The sequence below is a fragment of the Chlorocebus sabaeus genome, chromosome 16 (assembly GCF_047675955.1).
Source record: "Chlorocebus sabaeus isolate Y175 chromosome 16, mChlSab1.0.hap1, whole genome shotgun sequence".
Taxonomy (NCBI): domain Eukaryota; kingdom Metazoa; phylum Chordata; class Mammalia; order Primates; family Cercopithecidae; genus Chlorocebus; species Chlorocebus sabaeus.
This window is the reverse complement of record NC_132919.1, coordinates 19,904,743-19,919,476: the sequence shown is the minus strand read 5'-3', so window position 1 is coordinate 19,919,476 and position 14,734 is coordinate 19,904,743. Positions and strand designations below refer to the sequence as shown.

The 14,734-nt window shown below is 41.3% G+C and overlaps 1 protein-coding gene across 1 annotated transcript in view; it reads right to left on the bottom strand.

Moving 5' to 3' along the window:
• LOC103242526 (coiled-coil domain-containing protein 144A) overlaps positions 1-14,734 on the bottom strand; it is an 89,426-nt gene that overhangs the window by 53,498 nt on the left and 21,194 nt on the right. The gene's annotated exons all lie outside the window — the stretch shown is intronic.

Here is a 14,734-nt window from a genome sequence, read left to right as displayed (position 1 = left end):
GGTGCAGCCTACAGAAGGCAAGCCGAAGCAGGGCGGGCCATCGCCTCACCCGGAAAGCGCAAGGGGTCGGGGGATTTCCCTTTCCTAGCCAAGGGAAGCCATGACAGACAGTACATGGAAAAACAGGACACTCCTGCCCAAATACTGTGCTTTTCCAATGGTCTTAGCAAACAGCACACCAGGAGATTATATCCCGCACCTGGCACGGTGGGTCCCACACCCATGGAGGCTTGCTCACTGCTAGCACAGGAGTCTGAGATCGACCTGCCAGGCTACAGCCTGGCAGGGAAAGGGGTATCTGCCATTGCTGAGGCTTGGGTAGGTAAACAAAATAGCCGGAGAAGCTCAAACTGGGTGAAGCCCATCACAGCTCACCAAGGCCTACTGCCTCTACACTCTATCTCTGGGGGCAGGGCATAGTTGAACAAAAGGCAGCAGAAAATTCTGCAGACTTAAACCTCCCTGTCTGACAGCTCTGAACACAGCAGTGGTTCTCCAAGCACAGTGTTTGAGCTCAGAAAATGGACAGAATGCCTCCTCCATAGGTCCCTGACCCCCGGATAGCCTATCTGGGAGACACCTCCCAGTAGGGGCTGACTGACACCTCATACAGGCAGGTGCCCCTCTGGGACGAAGTTTCCAGAGGAAGTATCAGGCAGCAATATTTGCTGTTCTGCAATATTTGCTGTTCTGCAGCCTCCGTTGGTGATACCCAGGCAAACAGCATCTGAAGTGGACCTCCAGTGAACTCCATCAGACCTGCAGCTCACGGAACTGACTGTTAGAAGGAAAACTAACAGATAAGAATAGCATCAACATTAGCAAAAAAGGACATCCACACCAAAACCCCATCTGTAGGTCACCAACATCAAAGACCAAAGGTAGATAAAACCACAAAGATGGGGAGAAACCAGAGCAGAAAAGCTGAAAATTCTAAAAACCAGACTACCTCTTCTCTGAAGGATTGCAGCTCCTCGCCAGCAAAGGAACAAAGCTGGATGGAGAACGACTGACCAGCTGACAAAAGTAGCCTTCAGAAGGTCGGTAATAACAAACTTCTCCGAGCTAAAGGATGATGTTCAAACCCATCAAGAGGAAGTCAAAAACCTTGAAAAAAGATTAGATAAATAGCTAACTAGAATAAACAGTATAGAGAAGACCTTAAATGACCTGATGGAGCTGAAAACCATGGCATGAGAACTACGTGAGGCATGCACAAGTGATTCCATCAAGTGGAAGAAAGGGTATCAGTGATTGAAGATCAGCTTAATGAAATAAAGTGAGAAGTTTAGAGAAAAAAGAGTAACAAGAAATGAACAAAGCTCCCAAGAAATATGGGACTATGTGAAAAGACCAAATCTACGTTGGATTGGTGTACCTGAAACTGACGGGGAGAATGGAACCAAGTTGGAAAACACTCCTCAGGATATTATCCAGGAGAACTTCCCCAACCTAGCAAGGCAGGCCAACATTTAAATTCAGGAAACACAGAGACCACCACAAAGGTACTCCTCGAGAAGAGCAACCCCAAGACACATAATTCTCAGATTCACCAAGGTTGAAATGAAGGAAAAAGTGTTAAGGGCAGTCAGAGAGAGAGAGATCGGGTTACCCACAAAGGGAAGCCCATCAGACTAACCGTGGGTCCAGAAGAGAGTGGGGGCCAATATTCAACATTCTTAAAGAATTTTCGACCCAGAATTTCATATCCAGCCAAACTAAGCTTCATAAGTGAAGGATAAATAAAATCCTTTACAGACAAGCAAATGTGGAGAGATTTTGTCACCACCAGGCCTGCCTTGCCTTACAAGAGATCCTGAAGGAAGCACTAAACATGCAAAGGAACAACCTGTACCAGCTACTACAAAAACATGCCAAATTGTAAAGACCATCGATGCTAGGAAGAAACTGCATCAACTAACGGGCAAAATAACCAGCTAACATCATAATGACAGGATCAAATTCACATGTAACAATATTATCCTTAAATGTAAATGGGCTAAATGCCCCAATTAAAAGACACAAACTGGCAAATTGGATAAAGAGTCAAGACCCATCAGTGTGCTGTATTCAGGAGACTCATCTCACATGCAGAGACACACATAGGCTCAAAATAAATGGATGGAGGAAGACCTGCAAGCAAACGCAAAGCCAAAAAGAGCAGGGGTTACAATCCTAGTCTCTGCTAACCAGACTTAAAACCAAAAAAGATCAAAATGGACAAAAAAAGGCCATTATATAATGGTAAAGGGATCAATTCAACAAGAAACGCTAACTACCCTACATATATATGCACCCAATATAGGAGCACCCATATTCATAAAGCAAGTTCTTAGAGACCTATGAACAGATTTAGACTCCCACACAATAATAATGTGAGACTTTAACACCCCACTGTCAATATTAGACAGATCAATGATACAGAAGGTTAACAAGGATATCCAAGACTTGAACTCAGCTCTGCATCAAGCATACCTAATAGACATCTACAGAACTCTCCACCCAAAATCAACAGAATATACACATTCTTCTCAGCACCACATCACACTTATTCCAAAATTGACCACAGAGTTGCAAGTAAAGCACTCCTCAGCAAATGTGAAAGAACAGAAATCACAACAAACTGTCTCTCAGACCATGGTGCAATCAAATTAGAACTCGAGATTAAGAAACTCACTCCAAACCCCACAACTACATAGAATCTGAAAAAACTGCTATTAAATGACTACTGGGTAAATAAGGATATGAAGGCAGAAATAAAGATTTTTTTTTTTTAATTTATTTATTATTATTAAACTTCAAGTTGTAGGGTACATGTGCACAACGTGCAGGTTTGCTACATATGTATACTTGTGCCATGTTGGTGTGCTGCACCCATCAACTCGTCATTTACATCAGGTATAACTCCCAATGCAATCCCTCCCCCCTCCCCCCTCCCCATGATAGGCCCCGGTGTGTGATGTTCCCCTTCCCGAGTCCAAGTGATCTCATTGTTCAGTTCCCACCTACGAGTGAGAACATGCGGTGTTTGGTTTTCTGTTCTTGTGATAGTTTGCTAAGAATGATGGTTTCCAGCTGCATCCATGTCCCTACAAAGGACACAAACTCATCCTTTTTTATGGTTGCATAGTATTCCATGGTGTATATGTGCCACATTTTCTTAATCCAATCTGTCACTGATGGACATTTGGGTTGATTCCAAGTCTTTGCTATTGTGAATAGTGCTGCAATAAACATACGTGTGCATGTGTCCTTATAGCAGCATAATTTATAATCCTTTGGGTATATACCCAGTAATGGGATGGCTGGGTCATATGGTACATCTAGTTCTAGATCCTTGAGGAATTGCCATACTGTTTTCCATAATGGTTGAACTAGTTTACAGTCCCACCAACAGTGTAAAAGTGTTCCTATTTCTCCACATCCTCTCCAGCACCTGTTGTTTCCTGACTTTTGAATGATCGCCATTCTAACTGGTGTGAGATGGTATCTCATTGTGGTTTTGATTTGCATTTCTCTGATGGCCAGTGATGATGAGCATTTTTTCATGTGTCTGTTGGCTGTATGAATGTCTTCTTTTGAGAAATGTCTGTTCATATCCTTTGCCCACTTTTTGATGGGGTTGTTTGTTTTTTTCTTGTAAATTTGTTTGAGTTCTTTGTAGGTTCTGGATATTAGCCCTTTGTCAGATGAGTAGATTGCAAAAATTTTCTCCCATTCTGTAGGTTGCCTGCTCACTCTGATGGTAGTTTCTTTTGCTGTGCAGAAGCTCTTTAGTTTGATGAGATCCCATTTGTCAATTTTGGCTTTTGCTGCCGTTGCTTTTGGTGTTTTAGACATGAAGTCTTTGCCCATGCCTATGTCCTGAATGGTACTACCTAGGTTTTCCTCTAGGATTTTTATGGTATTAGGTCTAACATTTAAGTCTCTAATCCATCTTGAATTAATTTTCGTATAAGGAGTAAGGAAAGGATCCAGTTTCAGCTTTCTACTTATGGCTAGCCAGTTTTCCCAGCACCATTTATTAAATAGGGAATCCTTTCCCCATTTCTTGTTTCTCTCAGGTTTGTCAAAGATCAGATGGCTGTAGATGTGTGGTATTATTTCTGAGGACTCTGTTCTGTTCCATTGGTCTATATCTCTGTTTTGGTACCAGTACCATGCTGTTTTGGTTACTGTAGCCTTGTAGTATAGTTTGAAGTCAGGTAGCGTGATGCCTCCAGCTTTGTTCTTTTGACTTAGGATTGTCTTGGAGATGCGGGCTCTTTTTTGGTTCCATATGAACTTTAAAGCAGTTTTTTCCAGTTCTGTGAAGAAGCTCATTGGTAGCTTGATGGGGATGGCATTGAATCTATAAATTACCTTGGGCAGTATGGCCATTTTCACGATATTGATTCTTCCTATCCATGAGCATGGTATGTTCTTCCATTTGTTTGTGTCCTCTTTGATTTCACTGAGCAGTAGTTTGTAGTTCTCCTTGAAGAGGTCCTTTACATCCCTTGTAAGTTGGATTCCTAGGTATTTTATTCTCTTTGAAGCAATTGTGAATGGAAGTTCATTCCTGATTTGGCTCTCTGTTTGACTGTCACTGGTGTATAAGAATGCTTGTGATTTTTGCACATTAATTTTGTATCCTGAGACTTTGCTGAAGTTGCTGATCAGCTTAAGGAGATTTTGGGCTGAGACAATGGGGTTTTCTAAATATACAATCATGTCGTCTGCAAACAGGGACAATTTGACTTCTTCTTTTCCTAACTGAATCCCCTTGATTTCTTTCTCTTGCCTGATTGCCCTAGCCAGAACTTCCAACACTATGTTGAATAGGAGTGGTGAGAGAGGGCATCCCTGTCTTGTGCCAGTTTTCAAAGGGAATTTTTCCAGTTTTCCCTGATGAACATCGATGCAAAAATCCTCAATAAAATACTGGCAAACCGGATTCAGCAGCACATCAAAAAGCTTATCCACCATGATCAAGTGGGCTTCATCCCTGGGATGCAAGGCTGGTTCAACATTCGCAAATCAATAAACATAATCCAGCATATAAACAGAACCAAAGACAAGAACCACATCATTATCTCAATAGATGCAGAAAAGGCTTTTGACAAAATTCAACAGCCCTTCATGCTAAAAACGCTCAATAAATTCGGTATTGATGGAACGTACCTCAAAATAATAAGAGCTATTTATGACAAACCCACAGCCAATATCATACTGAATGATTTTTTTTTTTAAACCAACGAGAACAAAGATACAATATAGCAGAATCTCTGGGACACATTTAAAGCAGTGTGTAGAGAGAAATTTATAGCACTAAAAGCCCACAAGAGAAAGCTGGAAAGATCTAAAACTGATATCCTAACATCACAATTAAAAGAACTAGGGAAGTAAGAGCAAACACATTCAAAAACTAGCAGAAGGCAAGAAATAACTAAGATCAGAGCAGAACTGAAGGAGAGAGACACAAAAAAAAAAGGCCTTCAAAAAATCAATGAATCCAGGAGCTAGTTTTTCGAAAAGATCAACAAAATTCATAGAATGCTAGCAAGACTAATGAAGAAAAGAGAGAAGAATCAAATAGATGCAATAAAAAACGACAAAGGGGATATCACCACCGATCACATAGATATACAAACTACCATCAGAGAATACTATAAACACCTCTGTGCAAATAAACTAGAAAATCTAGAAGAAATGGATAAATTCCTGGACACATACACCCTCCCAAGACTAAACCAGGAAGAAGTTGAATCTCTGAATAGACCAATAAAAGGCTGTGAAATTGAGGCTATAATCAATAGCCTACCAACCAAAATAAGTCCAAGACCAGATGGTTCACAGCCAAATTATATCAGAGGTACAAAGAGGAGATGGTACCAATCCTTCTGAAAGTATTCCGATCAATAGAAAGAGAGAGAATCCTCCCTAACTCATTTTATGAGGCCAGCATCATCCTGATACCAAAGCCTGGCAGTGACACAACAAAATAAAAAGATTTTTAGATCAATATTCCTGATGAATATCAACGCAAAAACCCTCAATAAGATACTGGCAAATCGAATCCAGCAGCACATTAAAAAGCTTATCCACCACGATCAAGTCAGCTTCATCCCTGGGATACAAGGCTGCTTCAGCATATGCAAATCAATAAACGTAATCCATCACATAAATAGAACCAATGACAAAAACCACAATTATCTCAAATAGATGCAGAAAAGGCCTTTGACAAAATTCAATAGCCCTTCATGCTAAAAACTCTCAATAAACTAGGTACTGATGGGACGTACCTCAAAATAATAAGAGCTATTTATGACAAGCCCACAGCCAATATCATATGGAATGGGCAAAAACTGGAAGCATTCACTTTGAAAACTGGCACAAGACAGGAATGTCCTCTATTATCACTCTTATTCAAAATAGTGTTAGAAGCTCTGGCCAGGGCATTCAGGCAAGAGAAAGAAATAAAGTGTATTCAATTAGGAAAAGAGGAAGTCAAATTCTCCGTTTGCAGATGACATGATTGTATACTTACAAAACCCCATTGTCTCAGTCTACAATCTTCTTAAATTGATAAGCAACTTCAATGAAGTCTCAGGATATAAAATCAATGTGCAAAAATCACAAGCATTCCTATATATCAATAACAGACAAACAGAGAGCCAAATCATGAGTGAACTCCCATTCACAATTGCTACAAAGAGAATAAAACACCAAGGTATCCCACTTACAAGGAATGTGAAGGACCTCTTCAAGGAGAACTACAAACCACTGCTCAACGAAATAAAGGAGGACACAAACAAATGGAAGAACATTCCATGCTCATGGATAGGAAGAATCAATATGGTGAAAATGGCCATACTACCCAAGGTATTTTATAGATTCAATGCTATCCCCCCATCAAGCTACCAATGACTTTCTTCATAGAATTGGAAAAAACTACTTTAAAGTTCATATGGAACCAAAAAAGAGCCCACATTGCCAAGACAATACTAAGCAAAAAGCACAAAGCTGGAGGCATCACGCTACCTGACTTCAAACTATGCTACAAGCATACAGAAACCAAAACACCATGGTACTGGTATGAAAACAGAGATATAGACCAAAGGAACAGAACAGAGGCCTCAGAAATAACACCACACATCTACAACCATCTGATCTTTGACAAACCTGACAAAAACAAGAAATGTGGAAAGGATTCCCTATTTCATAAATGGTGCTGGGAAAACTGGCTAGCCATATGTAGAAAGCTGAAACTGGATCCCTTCCTTACACCTTAGACACAAATTAATTCAAAGACTTAATTGTTAGACCTAAAACCATAAAAACCTTAGAAGAAAACCTAGGCAATATCATTCAGGACACAGGCATGGGCAAGGACTTCATGACTAAAACACAAAAAGCAATGGTAACAAAAGACAAAATAGACAAAGGGGATCTAATCAAACTAAACAGCTTCTGCACAGCAAAAGAAACTACCATCAGAGTGAACGGGCAACCTATAGAATGGGAGAAAATGTGTGCAATCTACTCATCTGACAAAGGGCTTATATCCAGAGTCTACAAAGAACTTAAACAACTTTACAAGAAAAACACAACAACCCCATCAAAGAGTGGGCAAAGGATATGACAGACACTGCTCAAAAGAAGACATTTATGCAGCCAACAGACACATGAAAACATGCTCATCATCACTGGTCATCAAAGAAATGCAAATCAAAACCACAGTGAGATACCATCTCACACCAGTTAGAATACTGATCATTAAAAAGTCAAGAAACAACAGGTGCTGGAGAGGATGTGGAGAAATAGGAATGTTTTTACACGGATGGTGGCAGTGTAAACTAGTTGAACCATTGTGGAAGACAGTGTGGAGATTCCTCAAGGATCTAGAACTAGAAATACCATTTGACCCAGCCATCCCATTACTGGGTACATATACCCAAAGGATTACAAATCATGCTACTATAGAGACACACCCACACATGTTTATTGTGGCACTATTCACAATGACAAAGACTTGGAACCAACCCAAATGTCCATCAGTGATAGACTGGATTAAGAAAATGTGACACATAAACACAATGGAATACTATGGAGCCATAAAAAAAGAATGAGTTCATGTCCTTTGCAGGGGCATGGATGTAACTGGAAACCAACATTCTGAGCAAACTGTCACAAGGACAGAAAACCAAACACCGCATGTTCTCACTCATAGTTGGGAATTGAACAATGAGAACACTTGGACACAGGGTGGGGAATGTCACACACCAGGACCTGTCATGGGGTGGGGGAAAGGGGGAGGGATAGCATTAAGAGAAATACCTAATGTAAATGACAACTTAATGGGTACAGCAATCTAACATGGGACATGTATACCCATGTCACAAACCTGCACATTGTGCACATATACCCTGCAATTTAAAGTATAATTAAAAAAAAAAAAATACATCAAGGCAGAAGAAGTGAGACAAGATGGGGAAGGGGTGGAACTGCTGGCACGAAGGAGGAATTTTACAGTGTGAGAGAGGAAAAGGAGAGGGGACAGGAGGAGAGGAGAGAAAAGGGAAAGGGGAGGGGAAGGGAAGAGGAGAGGAAGCGAGAAGGAAAGGGGGAGGAGGAAGCTGGGGAGGGGCGCAGAATGGAGTTTGAATCTCACACGTGACATAGCACCCTATGCAACAGACAAACTATGTCTGGAATTTCCTGCCTGTAAGCAATACCATTGAACCCAGATACGGCTCTTAAGTTAATGTTCAGTCACACATGTTGCAGTCGGAGCTCTTAAATGAACTTTAAAAGACACAAGTCTAGGCCAGGAGTGGTGGCTCATGCCTGTAATCCCAGCACTTTGAGAGGCCGAGGCAGGTGGATCACCTGAGGTCAGGAGTTCAAGACCAATCTGGTCAACATGGCGAGATCCCTGTCTACTAAAAATACAAAAATTAGCCAGGTGTGGTGGCTCATGCCCCTAATCCCAGCTACTCAGGAGACTGAGGAACAAGTATCACTTCAACCTGGGAGGTGGAGGCTGCAGTGAGCCAAGATTGTGCCACTGCATTCCAGCCTGGGTGACAGAGAGACTCTGTCAAAAAAAAAAAAAAAAAGACAAAAGTCTATTATTAGTTTGAAAAGTCTCCTTCTGGTGGTATTTTCCCCACCCTCTACATGCATAAAATTCCCCTATTGCACAATACTCTCAAAGTGCTGGGGGAGATTGAAAAGCACTACACTTACCAAGGGATACATCCAGGCACTTTCATCCTTTTGAAACAGAATGTCCTCTGTGGTGCTGGACATCAATGACTGCCGGAAGATCCCTGCTTTGGACTGGATGTCACATACTCTCCTTTCTTGTCCCTCCTCTCTGCTTTCTGGCTCCAAGTCCCTTCTTTCTCGTCCCAGTTCATCTTGGGGCATCTGGTGGGTTATCTCCTGAAGTTCTCCCGAGGGCTGCCTTGCAGGGGAACTAATCTGTTGTTCCTCAGGACTGATTTGATCCAAATCAAGAAATTCAAGATCTGTGCTCAGGACCCTTAAAAGCTCATCTGCATCCTCTGCATCCTCTGATTGTAAGGAAGGCTCTGACTCGCTATGTCTCTGGGATTTCTTTAAAAAGAAATAAAAGATCATGATTCCACATACAGTAAAATATATATGTTAAAGTGTATATACTTGTTGTTGAAAAATATTTAAAGTGGTCACAATGGAATTGTAAGTCCCAACAGTTTGAGTTAAACAGATAAACCTGAAAACATGAAAGCACAATAAACAGATTCATTGGCCAGGAATATTTGCTGCAGCTCCCAGGGCTGGACACTTTTGTGTGTGTGTGTGTGTGTGTGTGTAAGAGATGAGGTCTCGGTATGTTGCCTGGGCTGGAATGCAGTAGCTGTTCACATTCACGAACCTTCTGCTGATCAGCTCAGGAGTTACTTATGACCTGCTCCATTTCCGACCTGGGCCAAGTTCACCCTTCCTTAGTCAATCTCGTGGTGCCTCGCTCCCAGGAGGTCACAATACGGATGCTGAATTTAGTGTGAACACCTGATCGGCATACCACACTATGGCCCAGAACTCCTGGGTTCAACCGATGCTCCTGCCTTAGGCTCCAGAGTAGCTGAGACTACAGGTGTTTGCGACCATGCCCACCAGATGCATTTTGATCTCTCTTCTCAGTCATTGCTTCCTTTCTACTGTATTCCCATCTTATTGTTAGCTACATCTTATTTTTAAGTCAGTAAAAGGAAAAAGCCCTCAAGCTCATTGCATTTCCTTTACAGATTTTCTTGATGCCTCTCCTGGTTCTCAAGGTCACATGATATATGGCAAAATGAGTTTCACAATCCACATGCCACTTGGAAGACTGACAGAGAGACTTAGGTCGATTAAGAAACAAAGATTATGAGAAAGTTTTCCTAAACTCCTATTGCTTACAAATCATCTGTTTCTATACACAATTACAGATTTAGAGAATCAAAAATTGATAGAATGCTAGCAAGACTAACAAAGAAGAAAAGAGAGAAGAATCAAATAGATGCAACAAAAAATGAAAAACGGGATATAACCACAGATCACACAGAAACACAAACTAACATCACAGAATACTATAAACACCTCTATGCAAATAAACTAGAAAATCTAGAAGAAATGGATAAATTCCTGGACACATACACCCTCCCAAGACTAAAGCAGGAAGAAGTTGAATCTCTGAATAGACCAATAACAGGCTATGAAATTGAGGCAATAATCAGCAGCCTACCAACCAAAAAAAGGCCAGGACCAAATGGATTCACAGCCAAATTCTACCAGAGGTACAAAGAGGAGGTGGTATCAATCCTTCTGAAAGTATTCCAATCAATAGAGAAAGAGGGAATCCTCCCTAACCCATTTTATGAGGCCAGCATCATCCTGATACTAAAGCCTGGCAGAGACACAACAAAATAAAAACAGTATTTTAGACCAATATTCCTGATGAACATCGATGCCAAAATCCTCAATAAAATACTGGCAAACCGAATCCAGCAGCACATCACAAAGCTTATCCGCCATGATCAAGTCAGCGTCATCCCAGGGATGCAAGGCTGCTTCAACATATACAAATCAATACATGTAATCCATCACATAAACAGAACCAACAACAGAAACCACATGATTATCTCAAATCAATGCAGAAAACGCCTTCGACAAAATTCAACAGTACTTCATGCTAAAAACTCTCAATAAACTAGGTATTGATGGAACATATCTCAAAATAATAAGATCTATGTATGACAAACCCAAAATTGATATCATACTGAATGGACAACAGCTGGAAAAATTCCCTTTGAAAACTGGCACAAGACAGTGATACCCTCTATTACCACTCTTATTCAAAATAGTGTTGGAAGCTCTGGCCAGGGCAATCAGGGAAGAGAAAGAAATAAAGTGTACTCAATTAGAAAAAGAGGAAGTCAAATTGTCCCTGTTTGCAGATGACATGACTGTATACTTAGAAAATTCCATCATCTCAGCCCAAAATCTTCTTAAACTCATAAGCAACTTCAACAAAGTCTCAGGATACAAAATTGACATGCAAAAATCACAAGCATTCCTATACACCAATAACAGACAAACAGAGAGCCAAATCATGAGTGAACTCCCATCACAATTGCTACAAAGAGAATAAAACACCAAGGTATCCCACTTACAAAGAATGTGAAGGACCTCTTCAAGGAGAACACTGCCCAATGAAATAAAGGATGACACAAACAAATGGAAGAACATTCCATGCTCACGGACAGGAAGAGTCAGTATTGTGAAAATGGCTATACTACTCAAGGTATTTTATAGATTCAATGCCATCCCCATCAAGCTACCAATGACTTTCTTCACAAAACTGGAAAAAACTACTCTAAAGTTCATATAGAACCAAAAATGAGCCCACATTGCCAAGACAATACTAAGCAAAAAGCACAAAGCTGGAGGCATCACGCTACCTGACTTCAAACTATGCTACAAGCATACAGAAACCAAAACACCATGGTACTGCTACGAAAACAAAGATATAGACCAAAGGAACAGAACAGAGGCCTCAGAAATAACACCACACATCTACAACCATCTGATCTTTGACAAACCTGACAAAAACAAGAAATGCAGAAAGGATTCCCTGTTTCATAATGGTGCTGGGAAAACTGGCTAGCCATATGTAGAAAGCTGAAACTGGATCCCTTCCTTACACCTTAGACACAAATTAATTCAAAGACTTAATTGTTAGACCTAAAATCATAAAATCCCTAGAAGAAAATCTAGGCAATACCATTCAGGACATAGGCATGGGCAAGGACTTTATGATTAAAACACCAAAAGTGATGCCAACAAAAGCCAAAATAGATAAATGGGATCTAATTAACCTGAAGAGCTTCTACACAGCAAAAGAAACTTCCATCAGAGTGAACGGACAACATACAGAATGTGAGAAAATTTGTGCAGTCTACCCATCTGACAAAGGGCTAATATTCAGAGTCTACAAAGAACTTAAACAAATTTACAAGAAAAACACAAACAAACCCATCAAAAAGTGAGCAAAGTATATGAACAGACACTGCTCAAAAGAAGACATTTATGTAGCCAGCAGACACATGAAAACACGCTCACCATCACTGGTCATCAGAGAAATGCAAATCAAAACCACAGTGAGATGCCATCTCATACCAGTTAGAATGGCGATCATTAAAAAGTCAGGAATCAACAAGTCCTGGAGAGGATGTGGAGAAACAGGAATGCTTTTACACTGGAGGTGGCAGTGTAAACTAGTTCAACCATTGTGGAAGACAGTGTGGCAATTCCTTAAGCATCTAGAACTAGAAATACCATTTGAGCCAGCAATCCCATTACTGGGTATATTCCTGAAGGATTATAAATCAGGCTGCTATAAAGATACATGCACATGTATGTTTACTGTGGCACTATTCACAATGGCAAAGACTTGGAACCAACCCAAATGTCCATCAGTGATAGGCTGGATTAAGAAAATGTGGCACATAAACACCATGGAATAATATACAGCCATAAAAAAAGAATTAGTTCATGTTCTTTGTGGGGACATGGATGAAGCTAGAAACCATCATTCTGAGCAAACTATCACAAGGACAGAAAACCAAACACGGCATGTTCTCACTCATAGTTGGGAATTGAACAATGAGAACACATGGACACAGGGTAGGAAACATCACACACTGGGACCTGTCGTGGGGTGGGGGGGAGGGGGTGGAATGGCATTAGGAGAAAGACCTAAAGTAAATGACGAGTTGATGGGTGCAGGAAACCAACATGGCACACTTATACTTATGTCACAAACCTGCATGTTGTACACATGTTCCCTAGAACTTAAAGCATAATATATAAATAAATAAATGAATAAAAAGATATCAAGGCAGAAGAGGTGAGGCAAGAAGGGGAAGGGGTGAAATTGGTGGCATGGAGGAGGAATTTTACAATGTGAGAGAGGAAATGGAGAGGGGACAGGAGGGGAGGAGACAAAAGCGAAAGAGGAAGGGAGGGGAAGAAGAGGGAGAGGAAGCCAGAAGGAAAGGGGGAGGAGGAAGCTGGGGAGGGGCGCAGAATGGAGTTTGAATCTCACACGTGACATAGCACCCTATGCAACAGACAAACCATGTCTGGAATTTCCTGTCTGCTGAGCAACACCATTGAACCCAGATGCAGCTCTCAAATTCATGTTCAGTCACACATGTTCCAGTCGGAGCTCTTAACTGAACTTTAAAAGACACAAGTCTAGGCCGGGAGCGGTGGCTCATGCCTGTAATCCCAGCACTTTGGGAGGCTGAGGCAGGTGGATCACCTGAGGTCAGGAGTTCAAGACCAGCCTGGCCAACATGGCGAGACCCCTCTCTACTAAAAACACAAAAATTAGCCAGGTGTGGTGGCTCATGCCCCTAATCCCAGCTACTCGGGGAGACAGAGGCATAAGAATTGCTTGAACCTGGGAGGTGGAGGCTGCAATGAGCCAAGAGCGTACCACAGCACTCCACCCTGGGTGACACAGAGACCGCGTCCAAAAAAAGACACGAGTCTATTATTAGTTTAAAAAGTATCCTTCTGGTGGTATTTCCCCCCCGCCCCCACACACACACATACATAAAATTGTCCTATTGTGCAATACTCTCAGAGCACTGGGGGATATTTAAAAGCATTACACTTACCAAGGGATTGTAATGCTTACCAAGGGTAAGCATTATACTTACCCAGGCACTTTCATCCTTTTGAAACAGAATGTCCTCTGTGGTGCTGGACATCAATGACTGCCGGAAGATCCCTGCTTTGGACTGGATGTCACATACTCTCCTTTCTTGTCCCTCCTCTCTGCTTTCTGGCTCCAAGTCCCTTCTTTCTCGTCCCAGTTCATCTTGGGGCATCTGGTGGGTTATCTCCTGAAGTTCTCCCGAGGGCTGCCTTGCAGGGGAACTAATCTGTTGTTCCTCAGGACTGATTTGATCCAAATCAAGAAATTCAAGATCTGTGCTCAGGACCCTTAAAAGCTCATCTGCATCCTCTGCATCCTCTGATTGTAAGGAAGGCTCTGACTCGCTATGTCTCTGGGATTTCTTTAAAAAGAAATAAAAGATCATGATTCCACATACAGTAAAATATATATGTTAAAGTGTACATACTTGTTGAAAAATATTTAAAGTGGTCACAATGGAATTGTAAGTTCCAACAGTTTGAGTTAAACAGATAA